Genomic DNA, 11,459 nt, shown 5'->3' on the forward strand with positions numbered 1-11,459 from the left:
GTCAACTTTACAATCTTTCTTTAGGATTTATGTTTAGACTCTTTTCTTATGCTATGTTCCACTTTACATTACCTTATGTATGCTAACGATATGTCAAAAGGCATGATTGGAGCCCTTTATGGTTTAAACTGACGTATTACGACTAAGCCCTAGGTCAGGTTGTGATACCTCAAATATATTAAACCAACCAATGGGAGTCCTACATCTACTCCCATACAATGCCTTACATGGAGCCATATCAATACTCGAGTGACAGCTATTATTGTGCAAAAAATCTGCCAAGGGTAAGAACTCCAAAATTTATCACGCATGCACGAAACATATCCTCTAGCACTTTAATTGTTTGCTCGGACTGCCTATTGGTTCTGAGGAGGAAATATGGTACTAAGTTCTAATCTAGTACCTATCTCAGCCTGCAATGTCCTCCAAAATTTAGAAATAAATTGCGTACCTCTATGTGATATGACGGAAATCGGAATCCATACAATCGAATAATCTCGCAAATATAGAGTTTTGCTAACTTTTCTACATTATAAGTCACCTCAACTAAAATGAAGTATGCAGGCTAAGTTAACTTGTGAACAATTACCCATATCGAATCAAACTCACCCAATGTCTTAGGAAGACCTACCATAAAATCTATTGCAATCCTTTTCCACTACCATTCTAAAATGGGCATTCTCTGAAGTCTCCCTCCAGGCCTCTGGTGCTCATATTTTCCTTGCTGTCAATTCGGATAATGGGCAACAAAATCAATAATGTCACACTTTATTCTACTCCATCAATAATGTTGTTTCAGACCACAATACATCTTGGTTGCACTAGGATATATAGAGTACCTCGAACTTTGAGCCTTTGTAAGAATAATCTGAATCAAATCACCATATACCTCATGCCAAAACCTAAAGAGATTCTTGGTCACCCCAATAATTCTATATACTATGAGCATAGAACTTCTATTTACCATTAAGTGTCTATGTAATGCATCATAACAGTCTATATAGTCCCATCAGTAGAGTAATTTCAATCCCCTCAAAATTCTCAATAACCATGTAGAAGTAGGTCCATATCGTAGCGCCCCCATAAGTCTACCATAATTCAAACAATTCAAACCAACATAAAAATACATCATCTTCCATATATCACTACTTGTCACTCAAATCAAACCCAAACTTTGTAAAAGTAGCTGATAAACCCCTAGTAAATTGATGCCAAACTAGTTCATATTGATGGTCATATTCGAACTAAAAGGCAAAAATCAATAAAACCTTAAACTCCGAACCAAGGGTCTATATGAGATGTCTTATTTCTTCACTCTCTTAGATTATTCCCATAAGGCAAATTCCAAATACTATGAACTCTTTAATACACCAGACTCTTGTTCCTTTCTCTAACTCATTTACCAATCTTATCCTTTGACCAACAACCCATGATAATTTACCTCATCCTGTAAACCAAAACTTTAAGTGAAACCCTCCCTTTGGTCCTTTAACAATCAAAAGTAACCAATTTACTATTCAATCCATGCACAAGTCCTTCTAATTGCTCAATACCCAATGGTATCAATCATTTCTTACCTAATCAATCCCTACCTTGAAAAAATATTTCTACCACAAACGTAGACTCATAAAGAAAAACTTGAATTTTGATTTCAACTGTCACCTAATTCCTTTGTCTATCAACATTATCTCATACCTTGAAGATCATTATGAATTCACATATCTTAGCTTCTTATTGATCGTCTCTCCATTGACCTTATTATATCCTTCATTAAAAATCCAACTATACCGATTACCAAACTCAAAACCATAAAAAAACTTATCACTACACTCGAGTCAAACACATGTAGACTTCTTTCTCAAATCTTATCCAACAGATTTTAACCCATATAAATGGCATGTAACACAATCATCATAACTAGAGCAAAACAGATATAATCATGTGTCTCTGAATCCAATTCTCTATTCTCTCTAAAGATACATCTTTGGCCTTGAAAATAAAGTAACTATCCTTGTTCTCGCCTCTTTCTGAAGGTTAAATTACATCCTACTATTTCTTTCCATTTATGACTCTAGCTCTTTTAATTTCTATTCGAGCATTATTTCAACACATCTTATAAATTTCCATATGACCAAGGTACTCACCAAATAGTAGAAAACCATAATCTTAGATACTCGCAAGTCATTATTACCATACTGAATCTAATTAACCAAAAATTCTTATCATATAGTTGCATCACAATCATAATCTATCACGAACTCTTGTTACCATCATGCTTAGTAGCCTTTACAATCGCCATAAGTCAACCTTGTCATTGACATGACACCTCAAACCCAGCTATACCAACCAAATCCAAAGGACTAACCCAATTTTATACGTAGTTCTTACTAAAATATTCAATTGCATTTGCCCAAGTTTACTAGTTGGGACTTTATTTACCCATAATATTGTTGTTCCTGTATTGATCCACTCCCTTGGAGCTTATAATGAAATCATTGATCCTCAAAATATACTCGACAACCTAAATGCATTAATCATATCAAAGATCCATGACTAAAATTCTTTATAAACAATGCTTAATCCAAGCGTTCGAAGTAACAAACTAATTGGCTTCTCAATTGTGAATGAAACATCAATTCTCATTATATGAGCATGTGATACAACTGATAACTCCTTAAGTATTTAGTATTCATACATGATAATTGTCACAACCCAACCCCGTACGCCGCGACTGAGGTCAAACTTGGACCCTCTTATGCGTATTTATCAGCTACACTTAAGTTGAACTGTGTGTGATGTGATACTATATACAAAAACCTCAATAGTTTAAAACTTTTTCATGTACCTGTAGCCTCTTTCATTCGTATCATATCATGAAAGGGCACGCGCCGACGAAGCTGCCATAACATAAAAACATTTACAATATGTCGTATAGGCACAGTCGAAACAACTTATAAACAACTCACATCCATATATCTACAGACCTCTAGGAATAATAACAACAACATATGGCGGGACAAGGCCCCCCGCCGTACGCTTGAATGTACAAATATATACATTAAGTTACCAGTATAAAAAATTAGGCTCCAGAGTAGTGAAGCCCTTCCGATATAGCTGGGGAGGAACTCCTAAGCTAACCGATCTCCAGAATGAACATCTGTACCTGTGGGCATGAAATGCAGCCCCTCGAGAAAAGGGGGGTCAGTACGATATATGTACTGAGTATATAAAGCATAAGGCATCATAGCTGAGAGAACAACTGAAATAGGGATGCAGGAAACAAGTATACCAATTAATAAGGCACTATACCTGCATCTTATAATATAAAGGCATGTACACCATCTTCACCTACCATATCGGGGCCACTGGGGACTTGGTGTTACCATGTCATCGCATACGGCGTTGTTTCATATGTTACAATTACATTATTATGTTTTCACATGCATGCCTATCTATCATTACATATCATATCGTACCCAGCCCAGTATGGGTCTCGATGTTATAATCATATCATCACATACCGTACCTAGCCCATTAGGAGACTCGGTGTTATAATCATATCATCACATATCATACCCGGCCCATTAGGGGACTCGGTGTTATAATCATATCATCACATACCATACCCGACCCATTAGGGGACTCAGTGTTATAATCATATCATCACATACCGTACCTGGCCTATTAGGGGACTTAGTGTCATAATCATATCATCACATACCGTACCCAACCCATTAGGGACTCGGTGTTATAATCATATCATCATATACTGTACCCGGCCCATTAGGGGACTCGGTGTCATAATCATCATATATAGGTAGATCATTATCTAAGACTCACTAGGATAATCATAATGAACTATCGTTCGTGGATCAAAATAATAATCATCTCAGGTGCCCTTTGAGTGCCACTAGGGCTATATTAAGTGAAGTCTCAGGAATTATAGACATATTTTAAGGCAATACCAACCGGCTTAAGGAAATCATAAACATCTGTCATCACAGAGTCCTTAGGAATAGGAGCTCTAAGTCCCACTATTAATCGACATATAGACGGTTCAGGGAAGGTAGCTCAACTACAATGAGAGTTTTCCTACCAAGGAGTGAATACGAGATATATAGCGTTATTCGGAGCTTAAGAATGGACTTACTCTAGAGATCGTATCATGTATCATTTTATGTAAGACATGTCAAAAGAAAGAAAGGGTAGGCCTCACCTGTTTGTCCCTTCCTATCCCAAAGGAGTTTGAGAGACAATAATTCACCTATCGTAGTTGTCCTAGTGTTCCGCAATGGATAAGAATCAGGAGGTATGCTCGGGGCCTTATGAATGGGATTATCCCCACTTGCATACGCAGATATACATATTGCACTTCTATAAAGGATATACCAAGAGAAGAGAAGGATAGCCTTACATACTCATCACTTCCTAACGTTTGGAAGGCTTGAGAGGCCCTAGTTCAATTACTGTAAGAGTGCTTTCATCAAGAAGTAAATGAGGACCGTGAACTACGCTTGGCATTTATGAGTAGATTTACCCTCAATCTCATATCATTCATTACTTAACTTAAAGACCTGCCAAAAGAAGAAACAAGATAGGCTTTACATACTTATGCCAAAAACATGCCAAAAGAAAGTTTCGCATACCTTGTCTGAGTTATTCCTTATCCTGTTTGCCTCTTCGTCCTTTGAACCTATCCAACATAAAAGTATTATGAATATAAACCCTTATTAACTTTCCAACATCTTAGGTTACATCTTAGTATTAATGGAATCTATTTCCTTAGTCGTTTCCTCGACTAGTTCTTTAGTTTGTTAAGGCGTTAACGAAAATTTGGAAGCACCTCCCCTATAATGTGCCCTATCCAAATTTACGATTAGGTTCCTAAGACCTACAGCCAACCAACAAAAACAACCAGCAGCAATTCACACCAACAATATACAATATAAACTCCAAATGACTCATTCAAAAAGATGATATCAAATAGGGCGTCTAGTCTTTATTCTATAACGCCTTTCATTATACAAAATGAGGGGTCGTGTGGCTGAAACCAGAAGCATCCACATCCATTTTAGAATGCATTTAGGCCCTTCAACAATACATTACACCCCTTCAGCAACAACTCACTTAAAATAATCAAAACGTGAATTCTGGACAGCTTACTATTTTACCTTGTCGCTTCATTTCGAAGGGGTAATGGAGGGAAATAGGATTTACGTCCTTCATGAAAGTTATATACATGTGTCTTAGGGTCTCATATAATTTCAAATCACCCATACATCAATTCTGTACAAAAAAATATGCCCAAAACACCACCAGCAGACCATGTAAGATTTCCAAAACCAAAATCTGGGCAGTACCTCCTCTACACTTCATCACCCTTTTTTGAGAAGCTAAAAGCAAACCTGGATTTTAAAGTCTAAATTAAAGTTATAGAAATAAGAAATAAATTTCCAAAACATATTGAATCACCCAAAACGAAGCTATACACAAGAAGTTATACCAATATTACTAACAACTGTCCCCTCCAAAAATGGGTTTGTTAACTAGTTTTTAACGTTTTCCCTCTTTGTTCTTTCAACTTTCTCTCAAGTTCCAAGCTGAAGAATTAATTCCGTAGACATCGTAAGATACATATATACACCTCCACGGGGTCGAGGAACATCATAGATAATTAATTCACGGAGGAAAATTGAAGAACTTACCTTAATTTCTTAGAAACCATGGCTTCCCCTTTCTCTTCTTCTTCTCACATTTTCTCTCTATGTTTGGCTGATTTTTTTTGGACTCCAAATGACTTAAGTCATTAACACATATATATATATGGTTCCATACGAAGTGACACATGTCATCCCCTAAGGGTGACACATATCAAGCCCTTATTGGGCTATGGATCCACCCTTAGCCTCCAAGGCTGCCACGTGTCCTTGGTGGGGCCCACCCCCAAGTAGGTGGGTCACCTACTTTACCCCAAGCAAGTGGGTCACCTGCTGCCACGTGGCACTTCCCTAGGCTGCCATGTGGCACCTCTTTTTGCTTCCATGTGTCGCCTTCTCCTCTCCCCCGTGAATTCGTAATCTCGTCTTGTCTTAAGAGCCGATGTAATCCGCACTACGTAAGCTTGATATATCCTTAAGCAACTTAAGTGTATAAGACTCTTAACTTAGTGGCTTACATAGGTAAATCGAGTCCTACGACTCATTTCTTAGCCTCCAACTCTTTCCGGATTCTTATGACTCTATTTCCAACCTTCCTTCTCGCGAGGTATCACAATCTTCTTTCCTTAGAGTTGTTTGGTATGTGTGGAAAGTAAGGGTCTCATGGCTACTTTCAAGACGATTAGGGACACATGTCAAGGTTCAAATGTGCGTGGTATAACATCTTTCTCCCCTTTAGAACATTCATCCCCGAATGTTAAATAAATTTCCCTTAAGACTTTATACGGATCATAGGGAGATTCCAATCTACTGGAATAACATACATTTTCATCCAAGTAATTAATATATGAGTTCCAGGACTGGGGTTATTTGTAGACATCGGGAATAGGTATGGACACCTGTGTTTCATGTCTTCTTCATCCTCCTAGGGTATGTCTTCACGATTCTTATTTCACTAAAGTAACTTGACGGAAGCTATGTCCTTAGTTTGCAACCCATTTAATCTGCTGATCCCGGATGGAAATAGGTTGCCCCTCATAGGATAACTCCCTGTTACGTCGACCTCCTCCACGGGAAATATTCTGGGAGCATCGTTTACATTCTTGAGGAGCATTGATCTGTGAAAACTGAATGTATTGTTTCAAATCGAACGGTAGGTCCCACTCATAGGCAGCTTTATCTATTCTACCAATGACCTGAGAAGGATCAATGTATCCTCTTCTTGCCGACTCTAGGCTTCTATTCGATAGCTTGTCCCGGATTAAACTTTACTTCATCAATAATATAGTGGATCCCCTCTGGGCCTATACATTAATCGAAGGGCAAAATGTCGTACTAAGATTCACCTGTGTTCCCAATCCTTACCGGAATGATCTCCAGCGATTAGCCGTATGTTGAACTTCCCCGTCCGAGATAATAGATGTGGGAACCCCATGAAATCTTATTGTTTCCTTGCTATGTCATCTCGTATAACCCTTAGCTGAATATACCTTCCTAATTGGAGGAAAATGGGTTAATTTTGTCAGCTTATCTACCATAACCCATATGAATTTATACTTCCAAAGAGTGCGAGGTCAACCTGCACTATAACCTACATTAATCGCCTTCCATCTCTGAGTCAGGATTCCCATCCCCCATATCAGGCTATCAAGCCTCTGATGCTCCTCTTTGTTTAAGCCATTATACAACTCTTGTTAATTCAACTTGTAACACCTTAGGTATGCTATCTTGCTCTTTTACCCAGATCTTCTTTCTAGTTTTATTACCACACATTATACTGTAATTCTTACACAAATGTATGTAGGTACGTAGAACCATTCAGAAAATGCTTTAGGATTACTATACTAGCGGCTTACCTCCTTCGGTCAAGGTCAAGGCTCCGCTATGGCTTTTGTCCTTAATACCGATTATATCTTAACAGCTTTGCCTCGAACCATCTTACACTTCCCTTTAACAGATTCTAAATATGGAAATCATATTTCTATTACTGACTTCCTTTTATCGAGTAATCATTTGACCTTGCTCTTAGTATGCTAATGTTCGTAAGCTGGACAACTATTCTTGTGCCATTTTCACGAAATGTGTTGTATTTCAGTCATAATATTTTCTTCTCTTGGCTTACTCTGTTCTATATGTGTCATTGTACTAACACACCTTTATAATCTCTTTTTTTCATACTTGTTTCGTTCCCTTTTTCACTTCCCAAGGGGTCACTCATCCCAGTGATACTCTCATCCAAGCACGCTTAACTTTGGAGTTTTAACGGAATCCGGTGCATTAGTGCGGGTATGATCACGTCCATCCCTTATGGGGTCTCGTTTGAAGTTTAAGCGTTCCCATTTACATACGATAGCATCAGTTGATTTTCTCTTACGCTTATACTTCTCTTGTCCACTTCCCCCCTTTTAGGGTGTACCCATGTCATCCTCCGTTTATTTTCAGCTATTCATATGCGAATGATTCTACTCCAACATATTTAATGTGCTGCACTATATCTACATGTTCTGTTAAATCTTTCATGCGTTAGGTTGCCTTTATAGAAAACCCTAGCACAACCATAGGGTGCTTTAGTATTTGGAATATATCGTATAAAATCTCATCTAACGATTGATACTCGAGTAATATCCATAATGTAGCAGTGCATTCAAAGCCACATTCCATTCATCCCAATTAGTAATTAGCGGGGCCTCATAATTGGTGCAAATTCCCCATTCGAGTGTACTTATACTTTAATGACTCATGTTCCAAGCTTCGTCATTATACTAACTTTATTCCCGTGGATACAGCTTATTCTTCTAATAACCTCACAATGCAGCAGTTGTTCTGCAAATCAACATACCCTCTCCTTGCAGGATCTCACTAATCATCAAGGTGGAGTCATGTATATTAACTTCGTTATGCCCTCTGAACTTTCATCTTTGTCATGTGCTTCAGGCTCCCTTTTAATCCTGCTTAAAACCATATTAACTTCGTTGTAGTAGGGGCCTTATCTTATTACTCTTTCATCATACTATACATTCAATTCGTACCTGTCTATCTCCCTTTTTGTTCGGTACTCATACTTAATTAATCACATCTATCCTGAACGCCTATATTATAACTTCTCTATTATTCCTCCAGCTCATTTCCATTTTTGGTTGGGCGCAAGGAATTCCATATTACTCTGTATTTCCTTGTACTAGCTACCCTTTTTGTCATCACACAACCTTTATTTGAAACTTTCCTTACTAAGATTTACTTATTCTCACAACGGTTTTAGTTATATTCACCTAGTACCCTGTTCACATTCAGTCCCATAGTATAACACTGCTTGACTTTCTTCATGATTCTTACTATGGGATACCTACCTTTCTTAGTTAGTATTATCCTTAATGTTTCACAAGCTGTCTTATTAACACTTCATATCCATCACAATTCTTTATCCCTCATACTCTTGTCTTAATCATACTGTTACTTCCTTTAACTATAACTTGTCATAGTCTATCCCTATGTATCAATTCAGGCGATGCCCTACTATATCATTTTATCCCGATCTATCAGTCCTCTCTCTATAACTTGTCATAACCTATCCATATGTATCAATTCAGGCGATGCCCTACTATATCATTTTATCCCAATCTATCAGTCCTCTCTAGGTCATCATCTTTGGCTTATAAGTCCTTTCTAACTTCGTTCTACTATTCCAGTATCGACCTCCTAGTTTCTATTGCCATTAACTCAACAATTATTTTATTTCTTGAGGTCGACCATACTCGTTTAGTCAAATCTCATCATTGTTGCGAGAACAACCTTTCAAGACATACTACAGCCCTGTATCTCATTCTCCTATTATTTCTAGGAAAATTTGGGCAGAGTTTCCTCTGTATTTCTTGCTATCTCAACAGCTGCACACAAAAAATACCAACAATTCCTCACAGGGCACACAAATATATATTTGTATCATATCATATCACAGCCACCTAGGGCATACATATATATTCATATCATCTCATATCACAGCCATACAGGACGCCCACATTAGCAGTATGAACATGGACTTACCTCGTATGTCCCCTCGAACTACACCTGTTGCACTTTCCTATATAATTTTCCTTTCATTTTCCAACTTTATATATCAATTGTATTGCAACACCTTACCTGACATAGGTCCTTCGTTCCTTTGCTTACTGGCGTGCTTCGTAACATCCAATATTGGCAGTTACTTTCTTCTATCGGCGTTGTCCTCCTACTAAAATCGTAGGTTAGTATGAGGAACTTCATTTTCTATGGCTTGGCTCTATCGCACGATCTTAGATATGAAAGAAAATAACATCCTAAATGTCCTATAGCCTCCTATCTATAGATGTGGTGCACAACACACTGATAAACAAGACTCTACTAGACATAGTCTATAGACATTCCAAGGACGCTCTGCTCTAATACCACTTCTGTCATGACCCAACCCTGTAGGACGCGACGGAGGTCCGACTTGGACCCTCTTATGCGTATTTATCAGCTACACTTAAGTTGAACCGTGTGTGATGTGATACTTTACACAAAAACCTTAATAGTTTAAAACTTTTTCATGTACTTGTAGCCTCTTTCATTTGTATCATATCATGAAAGGGCACGCACCGACGAGGCTGCCATAACATAAAAACATTTACAATATGTCGTATAGGCACAGTCGAAACAACTTATAAATAACCCGCATCCATATGTCTATAGACCTCTAAGAATAGTAACAGCAACATATGGCAGGACAGGGCCCCCGCCGTACCCCTGAATGTACAAATATATACATTAAGTGACCAGTATCAAAAATTAGGCTCCAGAATAGTGAAGCCCTTCCGATATAGCTGAGAGGAACTCCTAAGCTGACCGATCTCCAGAATGAACATCTGTACCTGCGGGCATGAAATGCAGCCCCCCGAGAAAAGTGGGGTCAGTACAATATATGTACTGAGTATATAAAGCATAACGCATCACAACTGAGAAAACAACTGAAATGGGGATGCATGAAACAAGTATAACAGTTAATAAGGCACTATACCTGCGTCTTATAACATAAGGGCATGTACACCATCTTCACATACTATATTGGGCCCGCTGGGGGACTCGGTGTTACCATGTCATTGCATACGACGTCATTTCATATGTTATGATTACATTATTATGTTTTCATACGCATACCTATCTATCATTACATATCATATCGTACCCGGCCCAGTATGGGTCTCGGTGTTATAATCATATCATCACATACCATACTCGGCCCATTAGGGGACTTAGTGTTATCATCATATCATCATATACCGTACCCGGCCCATTAGGGGACTCGGTGTTATAATCATATCATCACAAACCATACTCGGCCCATTAGGGGACTCGGTGTCATAATCATATCATCACATACCATACCCGACCTATTAGGGGACTCGGTATTATAATCATATCATCATATACTGTACCCGGCCCATTAGGGGACTCGGTGTCATAATCATCATATATAGGTAGATCATTATCTGAGACTCACTAGGGTAATCATAATGAACTATCGTTCGTGGATCAAAATAATAATCATCTCAGGTGCCCTATGAGTGCTACTAGGGCTATATTAAGTGAAGTCTCGGGAATTATAGACATATTTTAAGGCAATGCCAACCGGCTTAAGGAAATCATAAACATCTGTCATCACAGAGTCCTTAGGAATAGGAGCTTTAAGTCCCACTATTAATTGACATATAGACGGTTCAGGGAAGGTAGCTCAACTACAATGAGAGTTTTCCTACCAAGGAGTGAATACGAGATATATAGCATTAT

This window comes from Solanum dulcamara, chromosome 9 (assembly GCF_947179165.1).
Source record: "Solanum dulcamara chromosome 9, daSolDulc1.2, whole genome shotgun sequence".
NCBI classification, from domain to species: Eukaryota; Viridiplantae; Streptophyta; class Magnoliopsida; order Solanales; family Solanaceae; genus Solanum; species Solanum dulcamara.